This window comes from Nothobranchius furzeri, chromosome 1 (genome assembly GCF_043380555.1).
Source record: "Nothobranchius furzeri strain GRZ-AD chromosome 1, NfurGRZ-RIMD1, whole genome shotgun sequence".
NCBI classification, from domain to species: Eukaryota; Metazoa; Chordata; class Actinopteri; order Cyprinodontiformes; family Nothobranchiidae; genus Nothobranchius; species Nothobranchius furzeri.
Genome location: NC_091741.1, coordinates 56,952,037 through 56,978,689, shown reverse-complemented (window position 1 = coordinate 56,978,689; position 26,653 = coordinate 56,952,037). Strand labels below are relative to the sequence as shown.

Sequence of the window (26,653 nt, the reverse complement as noted above, 5' to 3'; positions counted from 1 at the left end):
GTTTTACAAATAATTCTGTACCTCTACTGAGAACAGGTTTTAATGACGAACAAAGTACATTGTAATAACAGTGAACTTGACAGTCAGAATGGCCGAGCGGTCCAAGGTGCTGCGTTCAGGTCGCAGTCTCTTCTGGAGGCGTGGGTTCGAATCCCACTTCTGACATCTGTTCATGTTAAGACATATTCTGATTATAGTGAAAGAATGGCTCTATTGTTTAGGGTCACAATTTGCTACAAATCCCTAGTTTAAAAATCTTAAGCAAGGCAAATCTGTGAACGTTTACGATCGTTTTACAAATAATTCTGTTCCTCTACTGAGAACAGGTTTTAATGACGAACAAAGTACATTGTAATAACAATGAACTTAAGAGTCAGAATGGCCGAGCGGTCCAAGGCGCTGTGTTTAGGTCGCAGTCTCTTCTGGAGGCGTGGGTTCAAATCCCACTTCTGACATCAGTTCATCAAAGGATGTTTTCTGATTATAGTGAAAGAATAGCTCTATCGTTTAGGATCACAATTTGCTACAAATCCATAGTTTAAAAATCTTAAGCAAGGCAAATCTGTGAACGTTTACGATCGTTTTACAAATAATTCTGTACCTCTACTGAGAACAGGTATTAATGACGAACAAAGTACATTGTGATAACAATGGACTTAAGAGTCAGAATGGCCGAGCTGTCCAAGGCGCTGCGTTCAGGTCGCAGTCTCTTCTGGAGGCGTGGGTTCGAATCCCACTTCTGACATCAGTTCATCAAAGGATATTTTCTGATTATAGTGAAAATTATGGTTCTATCGTTTAGGGTGAAAATTTGCTACAAATCCATAGTTTTAAAATCTTAAGCCAGGCAAATCTCTGAACATTTACAATTGTCTTACAAATTATTCTTTACCTCTACTGAGAACAGGTTTTAATGATCGACAAAGTACATTGTAATAACAGTGAACTTGACAGTCAGAATGGCCGAGCGGTCCAAGGCGCTGCGTTCAGGTCGCAGTCTCTTCTGGAGGCGTGGGTTCGAATCCCACTTCTGACATCTGTTCATCAAAAGACCTCTTCTGATTATAATGAAAGAACGGCTCTATCATTTAGGGTCACAATTTGCTACTAATCCGTAGTTTAAAAATCTTATGCAAGGCAAATCTGTGAACGTTTACGATCGTCTAACAAATTATTATGTACCTCTACTGAGAACAGGTTTTAATGACGAACAAAGTACATTGTAATAACAGTGAACTTGACAGTCAGAATGGCCGAGCGGTCCAAGGCGCTGCGTTCAGGTCGCAGTCTCTTCTGGAGGCGTGGGTTCGAATCCCACTTCTGACATCTGTTCATATTAAGACATATTCTGATTATAGTGAAAGAATGGCTCTATTGTTTAGGGTCACAATTTGCTACAAATCCATAGTTTAAAAATCTTAAGCAAGGCAAATCTGTGAACGTTTACAATCGTTTTACAAATAATTCTATTCCTCTACTGAGAACAGGTTTTAATGACGAACAAAGTACATTGTAATAACAATGAACTTAAGAGTCAGAATGGCCGAGCGGTCCAAGGCGCTGTGTTTATGTCGCAGTCTCTTCTGGAGGCGTGGGTTCGACTCCCACTTCTGACATCAGTTCATCAAAGGATGTTTTCTGATTATAGTGAAAGAATAGCTCTATCGTTTAGGGTCACAATTTGCTACAAATCCGTAGTTTAAAAATATTAAGCAAGGCAAATCTGTGAACGTATACGATCGTTTTACAAATTATTCTGTACTTCTACTGAGAACAGGTTTAAATGACGAACAAAGTACATTGTCATAACAATGAACTTGAGGGTCAGAATGGCCCAGCGGTCCAAGGCGTTACGTTCAGGTCAGAGTTTCTTCTGGAGGCGTGGGTTCAAATTCCACTTCTGACATCTGTTCATCAAAAGACATATTCTGATTATAGTGAAAGAATAGCTCTATCGTTTAGGGTTACAATTTGATACGAATCCGAAGTTTAAAAATCTTAAGCAAGGCAAATCTGTGAATGTTTACGATTGTCTTACAAATTTTTCTGTACCGCTACTGAGAACAGGTTTTAATGACAAACAAAGTACATTGTAATAACAGTGAACTTGACAGTCAGAATGGCCGAGCGGTCCAAGACGCTGCGTCCAGGTCGCAGTCTCTTCTGGAGGCGTGGGTTCGAATCCCACTTCTGACATCTGTTCATCCAAAGACATATTCTGATTATAGTAAAAGGATGGCTCTATCATTTAGGCTCACACTTTGCTACGAATCCGTAGTTTAAAAATCTTTAGCAAGGCAAATCTGTGAACGTTTACGATCGTCTTACAAATTATTATGTACCTCTACTGTGAACATGTTTTAACGATCAACAAAGTACATTGTAATAAAATTGAACTTGAGAGTCAGAATGGCCGAGCGGTCCAAGGCGCTGCGTTCAGGTCGCAGTCTCTTCTGGAGGCGTGGGTTCGAATCCCACTTCTGACATCTCTTCATCAAATGACGTTTTCTGATTATAGTGAAAGAATGGCTCTATCGTTTAGGGGCACAATTTGCTACAAATCCATGGTTTAAAAATCTTAAGCAAGGCAAATCTGTGAACGTTTACGATCGTTTTACAAATAATTCTGTACCTCTACTGAGAACAGGTTTTAATGACGAACAAAGTACATTGTAATAACAATGAAATTGACAGTCAGAATGGCCGAGCAGTCCAAGGCGCTGCGTTTAGGTCGCAGTCTCTTCTGGAGGCGTGGGTTCGAATCCCACTTCTGACATCTGTTCATCAAAAGACCTCTTCTGATTATAGTGAAAGAATGGCTCTATCATTTAGGGTCACAATTTGCTACTAATCCGTAGTTTAAAAATCTTATGCAAGGCAAATCTGTGAACGTTTACGATCGTCTAAAAAATTATTATGTACCTCTACTGAGAACAGGTTTTAACGATCAACAAAGTACATTGTAATAACAAGGAACTTGACAGTCAGAATGGCCGAGCGGTCCAAGGCGCTGCGTTCAGGTCGCAGTCTCTTCTGGAGGCGTGGGTTCGAATCCCACTTCTGACATCTGTTCATCAAAGGATGTTTTCTGATAATAGTTAAAGAATGGCTCTATCGTTCAGGGTCACAATTTGCTACAAATCCGTAGTTTAAAAATATTAAGCAAGGCAAATCTGTGAACGTATACGATCGTTTTACAAATTATTCTGTACTTCTACTGAGAACAGGTTTAAATGACGAACAAAGTACATTGTCATAACAATGAACTTGAGGGTCAGAATGGCCCAGCGGTCCAAGGCGTTACGTTCAGGTCACGGTTTCTTCTGGAGGCGTGGGTTCAAATCCCACTTCTGACATCTGTTCATCAAAAGACATATTCTCATTATAGTGAAAGAATGGCTCTATCGTTTAGGGTTACAATTTGATACGAATCCGAAGTTTAAAAATCTTAAGCAAGGCAAATCTGTGAATGTTTACGATTGTCTTACAAATTTTTCTGTACCTCTATTGAGAACAGGTTTTAATGACGAACAAAGTACATTGTAATAACAGTGAACTTGACAGTCAGAATGGCCGAGCGGTCCAAGGCGCTGCGTTCAGGTTGCAGTCTCTTCTGGAGGCGTGGGTTCGATTCCCACTTCTGACATCTGTTCATCCAAAGACATATTCTCATTATAGTGAAAGAATGGCTCTATCGTTTAGGGTTACAATTTGATACGAATCCGAAGTTTAAAAATCTTAAGCAAGGCAAATCTGTGAATGTTTACGATTGTCTTACAAATTTTTCTGTACCTCTACTGTGAACATGTTTTAACGATCAACAAAGTACATTGTAATAACAATGAACTTGAGAGTCAGAATGGCCGAGCGGTCCAAGGCGCTGCGTTCATGTCACAGTCTCTTCTGGAGGCGTGGGTTCGAATCCCACTTCTGACATCTGTTCATCAAAGGATGTTTGCTGATTGTAGTGAAAGAATTGCTCTATCGTTTAGAGGCACTATTTGCTACAAATCCATGGTTTAAAAATCTTAAGCAAGGCAAATCTGTGAACGTTTACGATCGTTTTACAAATAATTCTGTACCTCTACTGAGAACAGGTTTTAATGACGAACAAAGTACATTGTAATTACAGTGAACTTGACAGTCAGAATGGCCGAGCGGTCCAAGGCGCTGCGTTCAGGTCGCAGTCTCTTCTGGAGGCGTGGGTTCGAATCCCACTTCTGACACCTGTTCATGTTAAGACATATTCTGATTATAGTGAAAGAATGGCTCTATTGTTTAGGGTCACAATTTGCTACAAATCCATAGTTTAAAAATCTTAAGCAAGGCAAATCTGTGAACGTTTACAATCGTTTTACAAATAATTCTGTACCTCTACTGAGAACAGGTTTTAATGACGAACAAAGTACATTGTAATAACAATGAAATTGACAGTCAGAATGGCCGAGCAGTCCAAGGCGCTGCGTTTAGGTCGCATTCTCTTCTGGAGGCGTGGGTTCGAATCCCACATCTGACATCTGTTCATCAAAGGATGTTTTCTGATAATAGTTAAAGAATGGCTCTATCGTTTAGGGTCACAATTTGCTACAAATCCATAGTTTAAAAATCTTAAGCAAGGCAAATCTGTGAACGTTTACGATCGTTTTACAAATTATTCTGTACTTCTACTGAGAACAGGTTTTAATGACGAACAAAGTACATTGTCATAACAATGAACTTGAGGGTCCAAATGGCCCAGCGGTCCAAGGCGTTACGTTCAGGTCACAGTTTCTTCTGGAGGCGTGGGTTCAAATCCCACTTCTGACATCTGTTCATCAAAAGACATATTCTGATTATAGTGAAAGAATGGCTCTATCGTTTAGGGTTACAATTTGATATGAATCCGAAGTTTAAAAATCTTAAGCAAGGCAAATCTGTGAATGTTTACGATTGTCTTACAAATTTTTCTGTACCGCTACTGAGAACAGGTTTTAATGACGAACAAAGTACATTGTAACAACAGTGCACTTTACAGTCAGAATGGCCGAGCGGTCCAAGGCGCTGCGTTCAGGTCGCAGTCTCTTCTGGAGGCGTGGGTTCGAATCCCACTTCTGACATCTGTTCATGTTAAGACATATTCTGATTATTGTGAAAGAATGGCTCTATTGTTTAGGGTCACAATTTGCTACAAATCCATAGTTTAAAAATCTTAAGCAAGGCAAATCTGTGAACGTTTACGATCGTTTTACAAATAATTCTGTTCCTCTACTGAGAACAGGTTTTAATGACGAACAAAGTACATTGTAACAACAATGAACTTAAGAGTCAGAATGGCCGAGCGGTCCAAGGCGCTGTGTTTAGGTCGCAGTCTCTTCTGGAGGCGTGGGTTCGAATCCCACTTCTGACATCAGTTCATCAAAGGATGTTTTCTGATTATAGTGAAAGAATGGCTCTATCGTTTAGGGTCACAATTTGCTACAAATCCGTAGTTTAAAAATATTAAGCAAGGCAAATCTGTGAAAGTATACGATCGTTTTACAAATTATTCTGTACTTCTACTGAGAACAGGTTTAAATGACGAACAAAGTACATTGTCATAACAATGAACTTGAGGGTCAGAATGGCCCAGCGGTCCAAGGCGTTACGTTCAGGTCACAGTTTCTTCTGGAGGCGTGGGTTCATATCCCACTTCTGACATCTGTTCATCAAAAGACATATTCTGATTATAGTGAAAGAATGGCTCTATTGTTTAGGGTTACAATTTGATACGAATCCGAAGTTTAAAAATCTTAAGCAAGGCAAATCTGTGAATGTTTACGATTGTCTTACAAATTTTTCTGTACCCCTACTGAGAACAGGTTTTAATGACGAACTAAGTACATTGTAATAACAGTGAACTTGACAGTCAGAATGGCCGAGCGGTCCAAGGCGCTGCGTTCAGGTCGCAGTCTCTTCTGGAGGCGTGGGTTCGAATCCCACTTCTGACATCTGTTCATCAAAAGACATATTCTGATTATAGTAAAAGGATGGCTCTATCATTTAGGCTCACACTTTGCTACGAATCCGTAGTTTAAAAATCTTTAGCAAGGCAAATCTGTGAACGTTTACGATCGTCTTACAAATTATTATGTGCCTCTACTGTGAACATGTTTTAACGATCAACAAAGTACATTGTAATAAAATTGAACTTGAGAGTCAGAATGGCCGAGCGGTCCAAAGCGCTGCGTTCAGGTCACAGTCTCTTCTGGAGGCGTGGGTTCGAATCCCACTTCTGACATCTCTTCATCAAATGACGTTTTCTGATTATAGTGAAAGAATGGCTCTATCGTTTAGGGGCACAATTTTGCTACAAATCCATGGTTTAAAAATCTTAAGCAAGGCAAATCTGTGAACGTTTACGATCGTTTTACAAATAATTCTGTACCTCTACTGAGAACAGGTTTTAATGACGAACAAAGTACATTGTAATAACAATGAAATTGACAGTCAGAATGGCCGAGCAGTCCAAGGCGCTGCGTTTAGGTCGCAGTCTCTTCTGGAGGCGTGTGTTCGAATCCCACTTCTGACATCTGTTCATCAAAAGACCTCTTCTGATTATAGTGAAAGAATGGCTCTATCATTTAGGGTCACAATTTGCTACTAATACGTAGTTTAAAAATCTTATGCAAGGCAAATCTGTGAACGTTTACGATCGTCTAAAAAATTATTATGTACCTCTACTGAGAACAGGTTTTAACGATCAACAAAGTACATTGTAATAACAAGGAAGTTGACAGTCAGAATGGCCGAGCGGTCCAAGGCGCTGCGTTCAGGTCGCAGTCTCTTCTGGAGGCATGGGTTCGAATCCCACTTCTGACATCAGTTCATCAAAGGATATTTTCTGATTATAGTGAAATAATGGTTCTATCGTTTAGGGTGAAAATTTGCTACAAATCCATAGTTTTAAAATCTTAAGCCAGGCAAATCTCTGAACATTTACAATTGTCTTACAAATTATTCTTTACCTCTACTGAGAACAGGTTTTAATGATCGACAAAGTACATTGTGATAACAGTGATCTTGACAGTCAGAATGGCCGAGCGGTCCAAGGCGCTGCGTTCAGGTCGCAGTCTCTTCTGGAGGCGTGGGTTCGAATCCCACTTTTGACATCTGTTCATCAAAAGACCTCTTCTGATTATAGTGAAAGAATGGCTCTATCATTTAGGGTCACAATTTGCTACTAATCCGTAGTTTAATAATCTTAAGCAAGGCAAATCTGTGAACGTTTACGATCGTCTAACAAATTATTCTGTACCTCTACTGAGAACAGGTTTTAATGACGAACAAAGTACATTGTAATAACAGTGAACTTGACAGTCAGAATGGCCGAGCGGTCCAAGGCGCTGCGTTCAGGTCGCAGTCTCTTCTGGAGGCGTGGGTTCGAATCCCACTTCTGACATCTGTTCATGTTAAGACATATTCTGATTATAGTGAAAGAATGGCTCTATTGTTTAGGGTCACAATTTGCTACAAATCCATAGTTTAAAAATCTTAAGCAAGGCAAATCTGTGAACGTTTACAATCGTTTTACAAATAATTCTATTCCTCTACTGAGAACAGGTTTTAATAACGAACAAAGTACATTGTAATAACAATGAACTTAAGAGTCAGAATGGCCGAGCGGTCCAAGGCGCTGTGTTTATGTCGCAGTCTCTTCTGGAGGCGTGGGTTCGACTCCCACTTCTGACATCAGTTCATCAAAGGATGTTTTCTGATTATAGTGAAAGAATAGCTCTATCGTTTAGGGTCACAATTTGCTACAAATCCGTAGTTTAAAAATATTAAGCAAGGCAAATCTGTGAACGTATACGATCGTTTTACAAATTATTCTGTACTTCTACTGAGAACAGGTTTAAATGACGAACAAAGTACATTGTCATAACAATGAACTTGAGGGTCAGAATGGCCCAGCGGTCCAAGGCGTTACGTTCAGGTCACAGTTTCTTCTGGAGGCGTGGGTTCAAATCCCACTTCTGACATCTGTTCATCAAAAGACATATTCTGATTATAGTGAAAGAATAGCTCTATCGTTTAGGGTTACAATTTGATACGAATCCGAAGTTTAAAAATCTTAAGCAAGGCAAATCTGTGAATGTTTACGATTGTCTTACAAATTTTTCTGTACCGCTACTGAGAACAGGTTTTAATGACAAACAAAGTACATTGTAATAACAGTGAACTTGACAGTCAGAATGGCCGAGCGGTCCAAGACGCTGCGTCCAGGTCGCAGTCTCTTCTGGAGGCGTGGGTTCGAATCCCACTTCTGACATCTGTTCATCCAAAGACATATTCTGATTATAGTAAAAGGATGGCTCTATCATTTAGGCTCACACTTTGCTACGAATCCGTAGTTTAAAAATCTTTAGCAAGGCAAATCTGTGAACGTTTACGATCGTCTTACAAATTATTATGTACCTCTACTGTGAACATGTTTTAACGATCAACAAAGTACATTGTAATAAAATTGAACTTGAGAGTCAGAATGGCCGAGCGGTCCAAGGCGCTGCGTTCAGGTCGCAGTCTCTTCTGGAGGCGTGGGTTCGAATCCCACTTCTGACATCTCTTCATCAAATGACGTTTTCTGATTATAGTGAAAGAATGGCTCTATCGTTTAGGGGCACAATTTGCTACAAATCCATGGTTTAAAAATCTTAAGCAAGGCAAATCTGTGAACGTTTACGATCGTTTTACAAATAATTCTGTACCTCTACTGAGAACAGGTTTTAATGACGAACAAAGTACATTGTAATAACAATGAAATTGACAGTCAGAATGGCCGAGCAGTCCAAGGCGCTGCGTTTAGGTCGCAGTCTCTTCTGGAGGCGTGGGTTCGAATCCCACTTCTGACATCTGTTCATCAAAAGACCTCTTCTGATTATAGTGAAAGAATGGCTCTATCATTTAGGGTCACAATTTGCTACTAATCCGTAGTTTAAAAATCTTATGCAAGGCAAATCTGTGAACGTTTACGATCGTCTAAAAAATTATTATGTACCTCTACTGAGAACAGGTTTTAACGATCAACAAAGTACATTGTAATAACAAGGAACTTGACAGTCAGAATGGCCGAGCGGTCCAAGGCGCTGCGTTCAGGTCGCAGTCTCTTCTGGAGGCGTGGGTTCGAATCCCACTTCTGACATCTGTTCATCAAAGGATGTTTTCTGATAATAGTTAAAGAATGGCTCTATCGTTCAGGGTCACAATTTGCTACAAATCCGTAGTTTAAAAATATTAAGCAAGGCAAATCTGTGAACGTATACGATCGTTTTACAAATTATTCTGTACTTCTACTGAGAACAGGTTTAAATGACGAACAAAGTACATTGTCATAACAATGAACTTGAGGGTCAGAATGGCCCAGCGGTCCAAGGCGTTACGTTCAGGTCACGGTTTCTTCTGGAGGCGTGGGTTCAAATCCCACTTCTGACATCTGTTCATCAAAAGACATATTCTCATTATAGTGAAAGAATGGCTCTATCGTTTAGGGTTACAATTTGATACGAATCCGAAGTTTAAAAATCTTAAGCAAGGCAAATCTGTGAATGTTTACGATTGTCTTACAAATTTTTCTGTACCTCTATTGAGAACAGGTTTTAATGACGAACAAAGTACATTGTAATAACAGTGAACTTGACAGTCAGAATGGCCGAGCGGTCCAAGGCGCTGCGTTCAGGTTGCAGTCTCTTCTGGAGGCGTGGGTTTGATTCCCACTTCTGACATCTGTTCATCCAAAGACATATTCTCATTATAGTGAAAGAATGGCTCTATCGTTTAGGGTTACAATTTGATACGAATCCGAAGTTTAAAAATCTTAAGCAAGGCAAATCTGTGAATGTTTACGATTGTCTTACAAATTTTTCTGTACCTCTACTGTGAACATGTTTTAACGATCAACAAAGTACATTGTAATAACAATGAACTTGAGAGTCAGAATGGCCGAGCGGTCCAAGGCGCTGCGTTCAGGTCACAGTCTCTTCTGGAGGCGTGGGTTCGAATCCCACTTCTGACATCTGTTCATCAAAGGATGTTTGCTGATTGTAGTGAAAGAATTGCTCTATCGTTTAGAGGCACTATTTGCTACAAATCCATGGTTTAAAAATCTTAAGCAAGGCAAATCTGTGAACGTTTACGATCGTTTTACAAATAATTCTGTACCTCTACTGAGAACAGGTTTTAATGACGAACAAAGTACATTGTAATTACAGTGAACTTGACAGTCAGAATGGCCGAGCGGTCCAAGGCGCTGCGTTCAGGTCGCAGTCTCTTCTGGAGGCGTGGGTTCGAATCCCACTTCTGACACCTGTTCATGTTAAGACATATTCTGATTATAGTGAAAGAATGGCTCTATTGTTTAGGGTCACAATTTGCTACAAATCCATAGTTTAAAAATCTTAAGCAAGGCAAATCTGTGAACGTTTACGATCGTTTTACAAATAATTCTGTACCTCTACTGAGAACAGGTTTTAATGACGAACAAAGTACATTGTAATAACAATGAACTTAAGAGTCAGAATGGCCGAGCGGTCCAAGGCGCTGTGTTTAGGTCGCAGTCTCTTCTGAAGGCGTGGGTTCGAATCCCACTTCTGACATCAGTTCATCAAAGGATGTTTTCTGATTATAGTGAAAGAATGGCTCTATCGTTTAGGGTCAAAATTTGCTACAAATCCGTAGTTTAAAAATCTTATGCAAGGCAAATCTGTGAACGTTTACGATCGTCTAAAAAATTATTATGTACCTCTACTGAGAACAGGTTTTAATGACGAACAAAGTACATTGTAATAACAATGAAATTGACAGTCAGAATGGCCGAGCAGTCCAAGGCGCTGCGTTTAGGTCGCATTCTCTTCTGGAGGCGTGGGTTCGAATCCCACATCTGACATCTGTTCATCAAAGGATGTTTTCTGATAATAGTTAAAGAATGGCTCTATCGTTTAGGGTATCAATTTGCTACAAATCCATAGTTTAAAAATCTTAAGCAAGGCAAATCTGTGAACGTTTACGATCGTTTTACAAATTATTCTGTACTTCTACTGAGAACAGGTTTTAATGACGAACAAAGTACATTGTCATAACAATGAACTTGAGGGTCCAAATGGCCCAGCGGTCCAAGGCGTTACGTTCAGGTCACAGTTTCTTCTGGAGGCGTGGGTTCAAATCCCACTTCTGACATCTGTTCATCAAAAGACATATTCTGATTATAGTGAAAGAATGGCTCTATCGTTTAGGGTTACAATTTGATACGAATCCGAAGTTTAAAAATCTTAAGCAAGGCAAATCTGTGAATGTTTACGATTGTCTTACAAATTTTTCTGTACCGCTACTGAGAACAGGTTTTAATGACGAACAAAGTACATTGTAATAACAGTGAACTTTACAGTCAGAATGGCCGAGCGGTCCAAGGCGCTGCGTTCAGGTCGCAGTCTCTTCTGGAGGCGTGGGTTCGAATCCCACTTCTGACATCTGTTCATGTTAAGACATATTCTGATTATTGTGAAAGAATGGCTCTATTGTTTAGGGTCACAATTTGCTACAAATCCATAGTTTAAAAATCTTAAGCAAGGCAAATCTGTGAACGTTTACGATCGTTTTACAAATAATTCTGTTCCTCTACTGAGAACAGGTTTTAATGACGAACAAAGTACATTGTAACAACAATGAACTTAAGAGTCAGAATGGCCGAGCGGTCCAAGGCGCTGTGTTTAGGTCGCAGTCTCTTCTGGAGGCGTGGGTTCGAATCCCACTTCTGACATCAGTTCATCAAAGGATGTTTTCTGATTATAGTGAAAGAATGGCTCTATCGTTTAGGGTCACAATTTGCTACAAATCCGTAGTTTAAAAATATTAAGCAAGGCAAATCTGTGAACGTATACGATCGTTTTACAAATTATTCTGTACTTCTACTGAGAACAGGTTTAAATGACGAACAAAGTACATTGTCATAGCAATGAACTTGAGGGTCAGAATGGCCCAGCGGTCCAAGGCGTTACGTTCAGGTCACAGTTTCTTCTGGAGGCGTGGGTTCATATCCCACTTCTGACATCTGTTCATCAAAAGACATATTCTGATTATAGTGAAAGAATGGCTCTATTGTTTAGGGTTACAATTTGATACGAATCCGAAGTTTAAAAATCTTAAGCAAGGCAAATCTGTGAATGTTTACGATTGTCTTACAAATTTTTCTGTACCCCTACTGAGAACAGGTTTTAATGACGAACTAAGTACATTGTAATAACAGTGACCTTGACAGTCAGAATGGCCGAGCGGTCCAAGGCGCTGCGTTCAGGTCGCAGTCTCTTCTGGAGGCGTGGGTTCGAATCCCACTTCTGACATCTGTTCATCAAAAGACATATTCTGATTATAGTAAAAGGATGGCTCTATCATTTAGGCTCACACTTTGCTACGAATCCGTAGTTTAAAAATCTTTAGCAAGGCAAATCTGTGAACGTTTACGATCGTCTTACAAATTATTATGTGCCTCTACTGTGAACATGTTTTAACGATCAACAAAGTACATTGTAATAAAATTGAACTTGAGAGTCAGAATGGCCGAGCGGTCCAAAGCGCTGCGTTCAGGTCACAGTCTCTTCTGGAGGCGTGGGTTCGAATCCCACTTCTGACATCTCTTCATCAAATGACGTTTTCTGATTATAGTGAAAGAATGGCTCTATCGTTTAGGGGCACAATTTTGCTACAAATCCATGGTTTAAAAATCTTAAGCAAGGCAAATCTGTGAACGTTTACGATCGTTTTACAAATAATTCTGTACCTCTACTGAGAACAGGTTTTAATGACGAACAAAGTACATTGTAATAACAATGAAATTGACAGTCAGAATGGCCGAGCAGTCCAAGGCGCTGCGTTTAGGTCGCAGTCTCTTCTGGAGGCGTGTGTTCGAATCCCACTTCTGACATCTGTTCATCAAAAGACCTCTTCTGATTATAGTGAAAGAATGGCTCTATCATTTAGGGTCACAATTTGCTACTAATACGTAGTTTAAAAATCTTATGCAAGGCAAATCTGTGAACGTTTACGATCGTCTAAAAAATTATTATGTACCTCTACTGAGAACAGGTTTTAACGATCAACAAAGTACATTGTAATAACAAGGAAGTTGACAGTCAGAATGGCCGAGCGGTCCAAGGCGCTGCGTTCAGGTCGCAGTCTCTTCTGGAGGCATGGGTTCGAATCCCACTTCTGACATCAGTTCATCAAAGGATATTTTCTGATTATAGTGAAATAATGGTTCTATCGTTTAGGGTGAAAATTTGCTACAAATCCATAGTTTTAAAATCTTAAGCCAGGCAAATCTCTGAACATTTACAATTGTCTTACAAATTATTCTTTACCTCTACTGAGAACAGGTTTTAATGATCGACAAAGTACATTGTGATAACAGTGATCTTGACAGTCAGAATGGCCGAGCGGTCCAAGGCGCTGCGTTCAGGTCGCAGTCTCTTCTGGAGGCGTGGGTTCGAATCCCACTTTTGACATCTGTTCATCAAAAGACCTCTTCTGATTATAGTGAAAGAATGGCTCTATCATTTAGGGTCACAATTTGCTACTAATCCGTAGTTTAATAATCTTAAGCAAGGCAAATCTGTGAACGTTTACGATCGTCTAACAAATTATTATGTACCTCTACTGAGAACAGGTTTTAATGACGAACAAAGTACATTGTAATAACAGTGAAATTGACAGTCAGAATGGCCGAGCGGTCCAAGGCGCTGTGTTCAGGTTGCAGTCTCTTCTGGAGGCGTGGGTTCGAATCCCACTTCTGACATCTGTTCATGTTAAGACATATTCTGATTATAGTGAAAGAATGGCTCTATTGTTTAGGGTCACATTTTGCTACAAATCCATAGTTTAAAAATCTTAAGCAAGGCAAATCTGTGAACGTTTACGATCGTTTTACAAATAATTCTGTACCTCTACTGAGAACAGGTTTTAATGACGAACAAAGTACATTGTAATAACAATGAAGTTAAGAGTCAGAATGGCCGAGCGGTCCAAGGCGCTGCGTTTAGGTCGCAGTCTCTTCTGGAGGCGTGGGTTCGAATCCCACTTCTGACATCAGTTCATCAAAGGATGTTTTCTGATTATAGTGAAAGAATGGCTCTATCGTTTAGGGTCACAATTTGCTACAAATCCGTAGTTTAAAAATAATAAGCAAGGCAAATCTGTGAACGTATACGATCGTTTTACAAATTATTCTGTACTTCTACTGAAAACAGGTTTTATTGACGAACAAAGTACATTGTCATAACAATGAACTTGAGGGTCAGAATGGCCCAGCGGTCCAAGGTGTTACGGTCAGGACACAGTTTCTTCTGGAGGCGTGGGTTCAAATCCCTCTTCTGACATTTGTTCATCAAAAGACATATTCTGATTATAGTGAAAGAATGTCTCTATCATTTAGGGTCAGAATTTGCTACTAATCCGTAGTTTAAAAATCTTATGCAAGGCAAATCTGTGAACGTTTACGATTGTCTAACAAATTATTATGTACCTCTACTGAGAACAGGTTTTAATGACGAACAAAGTACATTGTATTAACAGTGAACTTGACAGTCAGAATGGCCGAGCGGTCCAAGGCGCTGCGTTCAGGTCGCAGTCTCTTCTGGAGGCGTGGGTTCGAATCCCACTTCTGACATCTGTTCATGTTAAGACATATTCTGATTATAGTGAAAGAATGGCTCTATTGTTTAGGGTCACAATTTGCTACAAATCCATAGTTTAAAAATCTTAAGCAAGGCAAATCTGTGAACGTTTACGATCGTTTTACAAATAATTCTGTACCTCTACTGAGAACAGGTTTTAATGACGAACAAAGTACATTGTAATAACAATGAACTTAAGAGTCAGAATGGCCGAGAGGTCCAAGGCGCTGTGTTTAGGTCGCAGTCTCTTCTGGAGGCGTGGGTTTGAATCCCACTTCTGACATCAGTTCATCAAAGGATGTTTTCTGATTATAGTGAAAGAATGGCTCCATCGTTTAGGGTCACAATTTGCTACAAATCCGTAGTGTTGAGGGTCTGACCTCATGAGGAAATTACTATGCAGTGATTTTCTCCAAAATGACTGTGCTTAAATTGCTCTGAAAAGCAAATAATCACATCGGCGCCAAGAAACTTCATTTCCCATGATGCTTTGCACACGGAAGCATTGGGATGATGTCACCGCCTAATACCAGAAACACGTTCTGCGCATGTGCGGGAGGCCGTGGAGCTGTTCCCGCGAACTAAGACCATAAATCTTCAGCAGAGACAAAGAAACCTCGTTCTTTTGCCCAGGATACCTGGCGGTAAGGACACGCTTGTCGAACGCTCCGACAACTTGAGCACGCGGAAGCTCTAAGTGCCCAAGTTGAGCCACGCAACCGCTGGAAACCACTCCACCATCATCGGGACCTGACTGGGAACGAGCGGAGCTCCATCCAGCTCTCAGAGACGCTGTAAGTTGTCAAATTCAGCACAAAAGAAACTTCGTTCTCTTTGTGTCCAGCCCGTGGAGAAACACTCGTGGAGCCAAACAACGGAGAAAGCATCAAACCGACGGATGACGCTGAAAACTGCGGAGAAAAACGGAGAACCGTCAATTCAAACAGCTGGGGACGCCTTGCTGCTCTTCTGGTGATCAGAAAACTCATTTTTCTCTCTCCTTTTCTTCTCCCGTTTCCTCTATAGTCCAGAATAAGCAATAAAACCGCGCTATTGCTTAAAAAGTAGCTTCGTGTTTTCCTCTTTCGCTCCCAATTCGTCCTTCGGGTCATTTTGAAAGAATAAACTGCTTATTGATCATTGTTTGGTATCTTTAAATGTTTTCTGCTTGGCCACGTGGTTAAACTAAAAGATATTATTCGTGATTAATCCTTTGTGTTGTTTCATGGTCTTTTGAAATGTTTTGAGTGATTTAAGGTTAAGTTACTGATGATTCTAAGTGCCTTGGAAGTTAAAGTGCAAGTTGCCACTCACACTTTAGCCAGACAAAGGGGTCAGCCATCTTGCATACAGACTCCATTTTAGAAACACACACACACATACATACACACAAAACACCTTGAACATTATTTTGAATATACATCCTTTTATTATATCACATGGTTATTATTCATTTATGCCACTGTTTATTCATTTGACAAATTGTTAATTAAACGTTATAAAATTCAGATTTTCGTCTCCAGTAGCTTTGTTGTGTCGAAGAGAAGTCTCTGCTCCAAGGATTCTACGAACTTCAAGAAAGACTGAGAAGAGTTTTGGATTCAATTTTTCCCCGGTAAAAGGGGAATGGTGCCCCGTATATCTAAGAATATCTTAATTAATTAATAAATCAGTAAATATTTACATATTTACAGAATTTATTGAAGAATCCAAAAGTAAGTTGAAGCTTACTAATTGTTCGCTCCTAATAACCCCAACATTAATTGGTGCGGCCGTGTGAGGCTTGGATACACAGAGATTTCTATCCAGCACAAACAAACAAATAAATCCAAAGAGCTTGAATTAAAAATAATCAGTCGTTCAGCCTTGAACCAGCAACAGAGTGGTGCTGATTTCGCTGAGCAGGAAGCTGCATCGAACTCTCACCAGTAACTCAGTGCTTCTTTAAAGGTGCAACGTGTAAGTAATTCTGGTTGACCTTTTAGGTTAAAATTCAGCTTTTCCTTAAAGGTGCAACGTGTAATTAATTCTGGCTAACCTTTTAGGTTAAAATTCAGTTTTTCCTTAAAGGTGCAACATGTAATTAGTTCTGGTTAACCTTTTAGGTTAAAATTCAGTTCTTCATTAATGGTGCAGTGTGTAAGTAATTCTGACTAACCCTTTTTGGCTAAAATTAACTGCTAATTTAGCGACTTTAATCCACAGTGGCTATTATAACTAACTGAAACCTTCACTCAAAGACTGATAACACCCTGTTTGCTAATATTCTGAAAGGAATTACTAGCACATTTAACACTGCAAGTGTTGTAAGACGTTGCTACGGCAACGCACCTGCTTTTGCTAAAATACTGAAAGGAATAGTATTTTAAGCGTCAGTCACGGCATTCCGTGCAATCTTAAAACGCTAAAACCTGTGCGCACAAAGGTTAATTTAGTGTTTTTCTGCTACAAAGCTAGCAGTTGCTGCCAAAAGGTGCAGCTTTGAGCTATCTGCAGAAGCTCTACTAGGCTATTTTTGGTTCGGTTGTTAAAATGGAGGGACAGAGTAGTGAACTGACCAACTCCCAGCAACCAAGTGGCGCTGCGGCCCACAACTATGAACATGGCCTACTTTCCGGACAAATATTGTCCAAACTGGTCGCGGTTGCGCGAGAACCCGACTACCCTTCTAGGGATTTCACTGAAGAACAGCGTAGCGACGAGCTAGAAGCTGTAATTGATCAAATAGAAAACCCGGATGGTACAAAACCAATCCAGGTTCACTTAGCTAAGTTAGCCTTGATCCTCTATCAGAGAGGACTTCAACGTGGTCAGAAGATCATGAACCTCCAGAGTATGCTAGCTGAAAAACAGCGAAATGGAAGGCAGAAGGATGATGAGGAGGAAGACAGCACCGATTCTGGGGAAGATGGGGAGAAGACCCCGCCCCCTTCTGCTGATGACAACAGACAGTGGGAAGGGGGGGAACACCGTGACTCTGAGGCTGAGCCAGAGTGCTCTCCCACACCGGTACGAAAGCAAGCCGGCAAAGCTGACCAGGGTCCGCCCAGGACGATCGCCAAAGACCAATTGGTTTCCTCCACCCGAGGAAGCGAGGGACCGCCGTCCCGCCGTAAAGGTAGGCCTCCTCCTGATACATCTCCGTACGATAATCAACAGTATGTGGTTTTGGACTCTCTGGACGGATGCACGCCGCAGGGGAGAGATGAAGCTTATCTGTCCCAACCTTCGGCCCCGTTCCCTACACACACTCTAGGGCATTCAGGACCACCTAGGGGCCGATGGCAGTTCGCCCTCGAACCCCAGGTTGGACCACCACCCTCATCTTCACGACCTTCTCAATCAGTGAGAAGTCGACCAGCTGAGCGGCACCTCTATTTAGACCGCTCCCCCAGTCCACGAAGGGTGCAAGGTGCCGGCTGGGGTTATGCACAAGCCCATCCTGCACCTCAACCATCTACCCATCCTAGCTACTCCGGTATTCGGCATGCCGATAACCAGCTGCATGACCAAGCATCATATGCCAGTCCGTACCCGGACAGAGCGTATTACGCAGATGCCCCAGTTGAAAGACGTAGGCTGCACTACGCAGACGTGCCCCGGGAGGAGGACCTCCCAGGACACCCACGTGACGTGCCAGCAGCCCGCCACAACATGCCGGACCCCGATTTGGGCCCCAGGAGTCAACATTGGGAGCCCAGAGCACACCAACGATATCCAGCGCCCTCTGAGACAGACCATGGGTCAGAGTCAGAGGATGACGCGCCGTACCGTGAGTCAGGGCTCCGTGTACGTCAAATTGAATCGCTAGCTAAAGACATAGAACGCTTTGATCCTAACATCAATGAATCCAACGTCGACGATTATCTCAGGGAGATAGAACGTTGTCTGCTTGATCTTCCAGCACCCTCTTCAAGGGAAAAGCTCAAGCTAATTTGGAAAACCACATCTAGAACGGTGCATGGTTTCATGGAAACTCTACCATCTGACATTCGAGATCGGTACTCCTCGCTCTGCCGAGCGTTGAGGGATGAATACGCCACGTATGCAGACTCCGCGTCAGCTACAATGGGGGCCTTCTCCATCAAACACGGGAGGAACGAACCCCCCAGAGAGTATTATCGCCGACTCAAAAGTGCTTACTTCCAAGGTCGAAACGGCCCTGGGCTCGAGGAAGACCCTGCCTTCAGATCCCTTTTCATTCACAACCTGCACGAGTGTGTTCGCTCCGAAGTCTCAATGTATTGTCGGATGAAAAAACTGACAACTCAGGAGATTAGGAGATACGCTCAACAGGCTTGGGAAGCCGGCGGAAAGCCCCAAAAGCCTGACGCACATCACCGCATCATGCACCTAGCTCCCGACACCGAGCCGCGTTTGGAGCTCGAAGGCACAGAAGCTCCACCCACTAAGCCAAAATCTGCTAAATCTAGACCTGTTAAACCGCGAGAGCAGTCCCAATCTCCTCAACAGGGGAAGGGGGGTGCTGATTGGCCGCCTAGGTCTGGACAATCAGACAGGAAGTGGCCCAACCAAAACCAACGGCAAGCAGGTCGGAACAGTGGAAGGTTTAAGGAGCGCCGCCCACAGGTAGGTCCCGAACGAAAGTCCGCAGGTGAGTACTTGACCAAAGCCGACCTCCAGGAAATAGTTCAGCAGTTCCTAGCTAAACAGAAGGAACAGCTGAGATCTGCAGATGAGACCCCTGCACCAAAGTCTTCTTCTAAGAAGCCAGACCCAGAGCCAACGTCCGCATGACTAGGCGTGGCTCAACCCCCCAGCGTGGCCAGGACCTACCTGATCAGCTGGGGGAACACTACTGGTGGATCACAGGAGTCTCCTGAAATCTACCCCCCAGAGAAACCTGATACTAAGTCTCTGAAGTTCCTTGGTGACTTAACAAACCATGATCATGCTCGCCGTTTGTGCATTAGCACCAACCTAGGTGGATGCATACAGGTTGATGCTCTGCTGGATACCGGCTCAGAAATCACCCTGATGTGCTCCACACTGTTCCATCGCGTGTCTGACACCATGCGGTCGCTCGGGAAACCAGTCCAGGTAGAACCCTGTGACCTGAAAATCACCAGCTACACCCAGACCCGGGAGTGTATCACTCACCGAGCGTGGCTGGACATCACCTTCCAAGACATGACTCTGGTTCACCCGTTTTATGTCTGCCAGCTAGACACTGAACCACTTCTCATTGGTCAGGACCTGCTTGAACGTCTAGCTCCCCTCATCGACTGCCAGAAGGGTCAACTGTGGGCCCAGGTGGACACACCTAAGCCCTGGAACCCGGAAAGCAGCCGACCATCCTCCATTCTTGAAGTCAGCCTAAGTGAGCCGCAAAACCCTTGTTCCAAGGTCATGCCCCTCCCTACGGCTCCCACAGACGATGACCGCCTGCAAAGGCATGAAACCGCTCCTGGAACTCCTCTTCGCACACATTCATCTTTTCTCTGCTCGCTGAAGAACGTCAGCCTGCAGCCATATGCACCACACATAGTTGGTGGTCTTACCATCAACTGCACCCACATCTCAGATGCTCGCCTTGCTCTTTGGTCAGAAAAGTCAGCCATCAGCCAGCAGACGTTTGAACACCTGCGTCAGAAGGACCCCCTTCTGGTCAGTGTGACACGTAGCCATCGGCTCTTGTCACCTACTTGGCCGCAGAGGCTCCTGAAAGCGCCAGAGGTCTGCTCTCTGACTATCCAGCTTGGAGCAAGACAGCTCACACATACATTCAGCATCATACCGCAGCTTGATCCACCTGCACTCATCGGAGCAGATCTGCTGGTTCGACTCGGTGCCCAGCTGGACACTTGCAATCAAGTCCTTTGGGCCCGGGCCACACCATCCTCTGAGCCTTGCTCAGAAGGCCATGAACACTTGCTGTCCGGTCAGACCATTCCACAGGCCTGCCGTGCAGTGGTTGAGGCCAGCACGGTTCTGCCCCCACTGGTCAAAGGAGTGCCTGTTCGTCTGACTCTGATGAAGCATCAGAAGCTGCCAGGCACACAGGCCTTCTTCCAGCCATCACCACACTTCTTGGAGCTCAACTTAGCCGTCTGTGGCACGCCACTCTTGGAGCTGAACAATCGTTCTGCCTACTTGTTGGTCGAAAATCCGACCCGGAGTCCTATCCACATGCCGGCAGGAAAGCCCTTGGGCATGCTGATAGATAGTTCATTCCATGACTTCGAACTTTCAGTCCCCGTGATCGGACAACTTCCGTTGTTCTTGAACGACAGACAGGTTGGTGTAGACACATTCAGTACTTTCCCCTCACAAATGATTACCATCAAGCGGCATGAAGCCCTTCCTGAGGAACCCATTTGCAGTGCAACCTTAGATTCTGACGGCGGTCAGTGTCTAACGGTTTTTGCAATAAATACTCAACCCTCTGAGTCACCGGTTGAAAGCCCGGAACACCAGAGACCCTCCTCCTCTGAACCTTATGACGGCTTTGAAGCCGAAGTCAGCCAGCAGCTTGACAAAGCGGATGCGCTGGAATCAGAGGAGCAGAGAGCAGAGCTTAGAAGCCTGTTCTATGAGTTTCAGTCCGTTTTATCCAGGGACTCCCTGGACTGTGGACTCACAAACCTGCATACGGTTCGCATTCCAACGAACCCGAATGCCCCTCCTACTTTTGTACGTCAGTACAAGATTCCCCTCGCTGCTTATGAGTCGATCCAGGAGATCCTCGATCAGCTGAAGGAGAAAAACATTATCAGAGAGTGTAACTCCACTTACAACTCTCCCATCTGGCCGGTTCTGAAACCGACTGGGAAATGGCGTCTCACCATAGACTATCGTGCACTGAACAAACAAGTACCTCTCTCCAGGTGGCCTATGATCCATTTAGATCAGGAGCTAGCCAGAGTCAGAGATGCTTGTTTCTTCTCTACGGTTGACGTAGCCAACGGCTTCTGGACCATGAAGGTTGAGCCGGCGGACCAGTATAAACTGGCTTTCTCCTTTGGAAATCGCCAATATACTTGGAACCGCTGCCCCTTTGGCTACTCTAACTCACCGGCAGAGTTCAACATCTTCCTCCACAAAGCCATGTCAGATGCTGCTTCCAGAGGGAACCTCATATATGTCGATGACATCTTGATGAGGAGTCGAACCTTCGAGGAGCACCTGGCCGAACTCCGTCACGTGCTGCAACAGCTCGCTGACGCCGGAGCTAAATTGGCGATTCTCAAGGGACAGTGGTGTCGAACCAAAGTGGAGTATGTTGGACTGCTGGTTGGCCCTAATGGAGTCGAGCCCCAAGCGGGACGCATTAGAGCCATTCAGGACATCAAAGCCCCAGCTAATCTGACTGAACTCAGGAGCTTCCTCGGAGTCTGCAACTACTCCAGACAGTTCATTGAGGAGTACGCTGAAACAGCGAGGCCCCTCACTGAGCTGCTTCGGAACGACACACCTTTCGTGTGGGACAGACCCCAAGAACTCTCCTTCCAGTTCCTAAAACAGAAGTTGGCGTGCGCACCCTGTCTGGCTTACCCAGACAAGGATAAAGAGTTCTACATAGAGGCTACTTTCTCCTCTCACTGCCTGAGCGCTGCTTTGAAGCAGAAACATGATCAGGACATGAGAGTTGTGGCATACGCCAGCAAGCCTCTGAGCAAGGTGGAACTCCAGTTCTCTGACTGTGAGAGAGCTCTCCTCTCTACAGTCTGGGCCGTCGAACACTTTCGTAGTTACATCGGTGGACAAAAAGTGATCATGGAAACGTGTCATCAGCCTGTCACCTTCCTAAACAGCCAGCGTCTGCGCGAAGGAAGAGTGTCAAACAGCCGCATTGCGACGTGGATGATGGTGCTCCAAGGATACAACATTGAGGTCAAGTATGGTCAGAACACCAAGCTAGCACTAGGACAAGGGCTAGCAGGCTGCCAGCACTGTGACTCTGACTCCGTCAGGGGCCCCCTGGACACACCTGCCGCAGTCTACCCAACCGCATCCAATCATCGCTACTTTGATGAGAATGTTTGCCAAGGGCTTCCGAAAGTTTACACTGACGGATGTGCCTACCTTCATGAAGGCCAGCTCCGTGCCGGGGTTGGAGTCGTTTGGGTGGACTGTGACACTAAGCAACCGAATCACTACCGATTGGGCCAAAAGTCTAGTCAGTATGCCGAAATTGCTGCAGTGTTGATAACCCTCCAACAGGCAGCAGCCTTGGACATCACTCAAATCGTCCTTTGCTCTGATTCAAACTACGCTAGACACAGCTTCATTTCTCACTTCCCCATGTGGAAGGAGAACCACATGAAAAACGCCAGGAACAGAGACGTGAAACACTCGGAGTTATTCCTAGCGTGTGATCTGCTCACCACTGAGAAAGGCATAATGGTCTACTGGAAAAAGGTCAAAGGTCACTCCAGGACCATAGGTCCGGAGAAAGATGGTAATGACGAAGCTGACCGCCTTGCTAAGCTCGGTGCTGACCAGGGAACCTGTTGGGAATTCAAAGACGAGTGGCTTCCACCCAAGGCCGTTCACGAGGTCTGTGCGATTACTCGTCGCCATGCTAAACAGGCAGACGAACCTCGGACCGTTGGGGTACCCGTGTTTCTAGGCAGACAACCACATGACGCGGACCTAGTCACCATGCAGGAACAAGATCCTGACCTGAAGCTCATCCGCGAGCTCCTCCAAAAGGGCCCGATGTCTGAACAACCATCACCACCTATTGGCGCAAGCCGAGATTTGGTAAACCTGCATCGTCAACTCACGCACCTGAAACTACAAAACGATTTGTTAGTTTACATGCGTGACGATCACCGCCCGTCTCGCTGGGTTGTTCCACTCGACCACAGAGGAGTGATGCTTGCCTACGCCCACGACACTCCGGTTGGAGGTCACCGCGGAGCAAAAGCTACCCTCGCGTCACTGACAGAAGTAGCATATTGGCCGTCGATGTCCAAGGACGTACACAGCTATGTCCAAGGCTGCCTCATCTGTGCCCAGTTTCAACCCTCCCAGCCGCTTGCTAGAGCACCACTGCAACGCAGGGGAATCACCTTCCCTTGGTCCCACCTGCAGATCGACTGGGTTGGACCGGTTCCCAAATCGGCAAGAGGAAACAAATATATGCTAACTGTAACTTGCAGTTTCACGAAGTGGGTTGAGTGCCTTCCAGCGCCAAACGATACAGCCGTCACAACCGCTGTACTGCTGATTAACCACGTTTTCAGTCGATGGGGACTTCCACTCTGCATTGACTCTGACCGGGGAACTCATTTCACATCCAGTGTAATGACGTCCCTGTTTGAACTTCTGGGAGTGGAAGTGAGATTCCACCTCCCCTATCACCCACAGTCATCCGGACAGGCCGAACGGATGAACCGCACGGTCGTCTCTATGCTCAAAAAGTCCGTCTGCTCCACTGGGAAGGACTGGGACGTCAAGCTCCCTCTGGTCCTGATGGCCATACGGTCCACTCCACAGTGATCCACGGGGGTTACGCCCTTTGAGATGATGACCGGCAGACTGATGACTCTACCACTGCACCTCCTGTATCACCCAGAGGATGTCAGTGTTGCCACTGCCTATACCGCTCATCAGTATGTGGCAGACTTGAAAACACACCTCAGAGCTACGTTCGCGCACGCTCAGAAGAAACTGGAGACCAACGTAGAAGGCGCTAAAGCCTACTACGACCAAAAGACAACCAGCCGCGAATACGAGGTGGGTGACAAAGTATTCTACTTTCGGTTCGCCCAACCGGCACGCAGAGCTAAGAAGTTCCTGCCCTGCTGGTCAGGACCATTTGAGATCGTGGCAAAACTCTCTCCAGTTGCATACAGGTTACGCATCACCAAAGCGAGACAGCAGCCTGTCTACAAATGGGTGCATGCGAACCAAATCAAACCCTACGTCAAACCATCCCCGCGGGTACAGAGACCAGACTCCCCGCAGGAGGTAGACGTAGTCTCTACATAGTTCTATGCATGGAAATGGAAAGGGGGGAAAGTGCACGTTTAACCCACTAACATGTACTAACCGACAAAGAACAAGGCCCCCCCCCCCCCCCCCCGCCGTCCCTTTCACTAACCAAGAGAACCTCCTCCTCCTAGAGCGCTAACAGGAAGTACTTACTAAAACCTTACAGGGTACTCTGGAACCTACATTCTGCTCTGATTAATGAATCTCTTCATGCAATCAAGACTTTGTCTGAAACCATACATCAGGATATTGTGTACACACGAGTGGTGAGAGATTTGATGCAGGACCTGCTCAGGGAAGTAAGTTCCACGCTGGACAGCTTGGTTGAAAGTCGTATTTCCCCGTACTTGGTACCACTGGACCTGCTCAAGGTTAGCTTGACAGCTGCTACCCCTCTACTGTGCGCCTTTCACAAATCCACCTAGCGTACAGCTTAGGTAGTGCAATTCCCATTCACGTTGATGCAGAAAATTAGAACTCGGTTTCCTTTTACGTTCCCATAATTGTGACACCTCACATCTATAGGTTTAAGTCGATGCTAAACTTTGGTATTTGAAAGGACGGTAGGCATTTCCACTTTGAACTAGAAACCTGGCACTCCATCATCTCAACCTCGAACAGCATGATTCGGAGATTGAGATCATGGACGCTTTCCAGGGTTATAACTTCGCCTTCGATTTAGAAATTGACCAACAATTACTGATTGAAGGAACCAAATTTGTTAAGTTCCCACAAACCCCGCGTGAACTTACTTTGACGCCCAAGACGCTACATTGACACAGATTATACGACTTTAATCTGCACATTGGTCGCCCTGGGGATGGAATGGCTCATCATGGCCGTGATAGCTTATTCCGCCTACAGGCGTGTTAATAAACTCCAAGATAAGATGCACTTGCTCACCTACGGTGTGCCTCGTGACCGCGGTCGGGTAGACTCCAAGCGCGAATGTACCACACCTGTCTAAAGGGGGTGAGCAACATTTTCTTTGTTATTCTGTAACCCTAAGAGTAGTTCTCACTTTAGTCTACCTCACATTTTTTTATCTGAGTGTTGCATTATGTCACATTCTTTATAAGCTACACACTGAATGTATGACCTAAGAATGTATTTTATGAGACCTCAAGGTTGCTATGAATTTTCTTGGATGTTATATGTTTTTTTTTGTTGGGGTTTTCTGTATTTTTGTTTCGTACTTGGTCACATATTAACTAGTGGTTATGTGCCGGCCCAGCTCAGTCTGTCAATGACTCTGTCTGATGCACCAGCACATTGTAGTACCTCTTAGTTTTATGGTCCTTGTTTTAGCCCAAAGACTGTCCTGATCCACCCTTTGGACCAAAAAGGGGGGAATCTTGGGACCACATAGGTCAATGCGCGTTTGCGAACTATGGACCTCGTACATCACCGCGTGCTCCATAAACTGAACTGTATGGCCGGCGGTGAGATGCCTTTGTGTCCACTCGTGGAGTTAACCGCCCACCGACCTTCCTCCTTCTACAATACTACCTCTCGCATGGACGACATCATCATTGCGTACCACCTGCGTGAGTGGCTTCTTCTCGTTATGCGCGTTGGGGACTATCCCGTTTCCTATCCTCTTTGTTGCCTGACAAAGACAAAGACCAAAGGCGCCAGGATCCAAGAAAAAGACCAAAGACAAAGGCGTCCAAGGAGACCAACGTCCTAAGGGACAAACCCACCTGTGCTTCCGACAATCAAGTCGACCTACGTTCATGAGGAACAAACCCATCTGTGCTTCCGACGATCGAGCTTTGGGCGCGATCCCCGAAACCAAAAGGGGGAATGTTGAGGGTCTGACCTCATGAGGAAATTACTATGCAGTGATTTTCTCCAAAATGACTGTGCTTAAATTGCTCTGAAAAGCAAATAATCACATCGGCGCCAAGAAACTTCATTTCCCATGATGCTTTGCACACGGAAGCATTGGGATGATGTCACCGCCTAATACCAGAAACACGTTCTGCGCATGTGCGGGAGGCCGTGGAGCTGTT

General features: G+C 44.2%; 1 protein-coding gene and 33 non-coding genes across 34 annotated transcripts in view; 33 read left to right on the top strand and 1 right to left on the bottom strand.

The window, feature by feature from the left end:
* The window catches only part of mapk11 (mitogen-activated protein kinase 11), a 183,631-nt gene that overhangs the window by 132,811 nt on the left and 24,167 nt on the right, over positions 1-26,653 (bottom strand). The gene's annotated exons all lie outside the window — the stretch shown is intronic.
* Positions 83-165, top strand: trnal-cag (transfer RNA leucine (anticodon CAG)). Its single transcript has one exon. It is a non-coding gene; the product is annotated as a tRNA-Leu (tRNA).
* On the top strand, positions 373-455 carry trnal-uag (transfer RNA leucine (anticodon UAG)). Its single transcript has one exon. It is a non-coding gene; the product is annotated as a tRNA-Leu (tRNA).
* Positions 954-1,036, top strand: trnal-cag (transfer RNA leucine (anticodon CAG)). Its single transcript has one exon. It is a non-coding gene; the product is annotated as a tRNA-Leu (tRNA).
* On the top strand, positions 1,244-1,326 carry trnal-cag (transfer RNA leucine (anticodon CAG)). Its single transcript has one exon. It is a non-coding gene; the product is annotated as a tRNA-Leu (tRNA).
* trnai-uau (transfer RNA isoleucine (anticodon UAU)) lies at positions 1,534-1,616 on the top strand. Its single transcript has one exon. It is a non-coding gene; the product is annotated as a tRNA-Ile (tRNA).
* Positions 2,404-2,486, top strand: trnal-cag (transfer RNA leucine (anticodon CAG)). Its single transcript has one exon. It is a non-coding gene; the product is annotated as a tRNA-Leu (tRNA).
* Positions 2,694-2,776, top strand: trnal-uag (transfer RNA leucine (anticodon UAG)). Its single transcript has one exon. It is a non-coding gene; the product is annotated as a tRNA-Leu (tRNA).
* trnal-cag (transfer RNA leucine (anticodon CAG)) lies at positions 2,984-3,066 on the top strand. The gene has a single exon. It is a non-coding gene; the product is annotated as a tRNA-Leu (tRNA).
* trnal-cag (transfer RNA leucine (anticodon CAG)) lies at positions 3,564-3,646 on the top strand. Its single transcript has one exon. It is a non-coding gene; the product is annotated as a tRNA-Leu (tRNA).
* Positions 4,144-4,226, top strand: trnal-cag (transfer RNA leucine (anticodon CAG)). Its single transcript has one exon. It is a non-coding gene; the product is annotated as a tRNA-Leu (tRNA).
* Positions 5,014-5,096, top strand: trnal-cag (transfer RNA leucine (anticodon CAG)). Its single transcript has one exon. It is a non-coding gene; the product is annotated as a tRNA-Leu (tRNA).
* Positions 5,304-5,386, top strand: trnal-uag (transfer RNA leucine (anticodon UAG)). Its single transcript has one exon. It is a non-coding gene; the product is annotated as a tRNA-Leu (tRNA).
* Positions 5,884-5,966, top strand: trnal-cag (transfer RNA leucine (anticodon CAG)). The gene has a single exon. It is a non-coding gene; the product is annotated as a tRNA-Leu (tRNA).
* trnal-uag (transfer RNA leucine (anticodon UAG)) lies at positions 6,465-6,547 on the top strand. The gene has a single exon. It is a non-coding gene; the product is annotated as a tRNA-Leu (tRNA).
* Positions 6,755-6,837, top strand: trnal-cag (transfer RNA leucine (anticodon CAG)). The gene has a single exon. It is a non-coding gene; the product is annotated as a tRNA-Leu (tRNA).
* Positions 7,045-7,127, top strand: trnal-cag (transfer RNA leucine (anticodon CAG)). Its single transcript has one exon. It is a non-coding gene; the product is annotated as a tRNA-Leu (tRNA).
* On the top strand, positions 7,335-7,417 carry trnal-cag (transfer RNA leucine (anticodon CAG)). Its single transcript has one exon. It is a non-coding gene; the product is annotated as a tRNA-Leu (tRNA).
* Positions 7,625-7,707, top strand: trnai-uau (transfer RNA isoleucine (anticodon UAU)). Its single transcript has one exon. It is a non-coding gene; the product is annotated as a tRNA-Ile (tRNA).
* On the top strand, positions 8,495-8,577 carry trnal-cag (transfer RNA leucine (anticodon CAG)). Its single transcript has one exon. It is a non-coding gene; the product is annotated as a tRNA-Leu (tRNA).
* Positions 8,785-8,867, top strand: trnal-uag (transfer RNA leucine (anticodon UAG)). Its single transcript has one exon. It is a non-coding gene; the product is annotated as a tRNA-Leu (tRNA).
* trnal-cag (transfer RNA leucine (anticodon CAG)) lies at positions 9,075-9,157 on the top strand. The gene has a single exon. It is a non-coding gene; the product is annotated as a tRNA-Leu (tRNA).
* Positions 10,235-10,317, top strand: trnal-cag (transfer RNA leucine (anticodon CAG)). The gene has a single exon. It is a non-coding gene; the product is annotated as a tRNA-Leu (tRNA).
* Positions 10,525-10,607, top strand: trnal-uag (transfer RNA leucine (anticodon UAG)). Its single transcript has one exon. It is a non-coding gene; the product is annotated as a tRNA-Leu (tRNA).
* Positions 11,395-11,477, top strand: trnal-cag (transfer RNA leucine (anticodon CAG)). The gene has a single exon. It is a non-coding gene; the product is annotated as a tRNA-Leu (tRNA).
* trnal-uag (transfer RNA leucine (anticodon UAG)) lies at positions 11,685-11,767 on the top strand. The gene has a single exon. It is a non-coding gene; the product is annotated as a tRNA-Leu (tRNA).
* On the top strand, positions 12,265-12,347 carry trnal-cag (transfer RNA leucine (anticodon CAG)). The gene has a single exon. It is a non-coding gene; the product is annotated as a tRNA-Leu (tRNA).
* Positions 12,846-12,928, top strand: trnal-uag (transfer RNA leucine (anticodon UAG)). Its single transcript has one exon. It is a non-coding gene; the product is annotated as a tRNA-Leu (tRNA).
* trnal-cag (transfer RNA leucine (anticodon CAG)) lies at positions 13,136-13,218 on the top strand. The gene has a single exon. It is a non-coding gene; the product is annotated as a tRNA-Leu (tRNA).
* On the top strand, positions 13,426-13,508 carry trnal-cag (transfer RNA leucine (anticodon CAG)). The gene has a single exon. It is a non-coding gene; the product is annotated as a tRNA-Leu (tRNA).
* Positions 13,716-13,798, top strand: trnal-cag (transfer RNA leucine (anticodon CAG)). Its single transcript has one exon. It is a non-coding gene; the product is annotated as a tRNA-Leu (tRNA).
* trnal-uag (transfer RNA leucine (anticodon UAG)) lies at positions 14,006-14,088 on the top strand. The gene has a single exon. It is a non-coding gene; the product is annotated as a tRNA-Leu (tRNA).
* On the top strand, positions 14,586-14,668 carry trnal-cag (transfer RNA leucine (anticodon CAG)). The gene has a single exon. It is a non-coding gene; the product is annotated as a tRNA-Leu (tRNA).
* trnal-uag (transfer RNA leucine (anticodon UAG)) lies at positions 14,876-14,958 on the top strand. The gene has a single exon. It is a non-coding gene; the product is annotated as a tRNA-Leu (tRNA).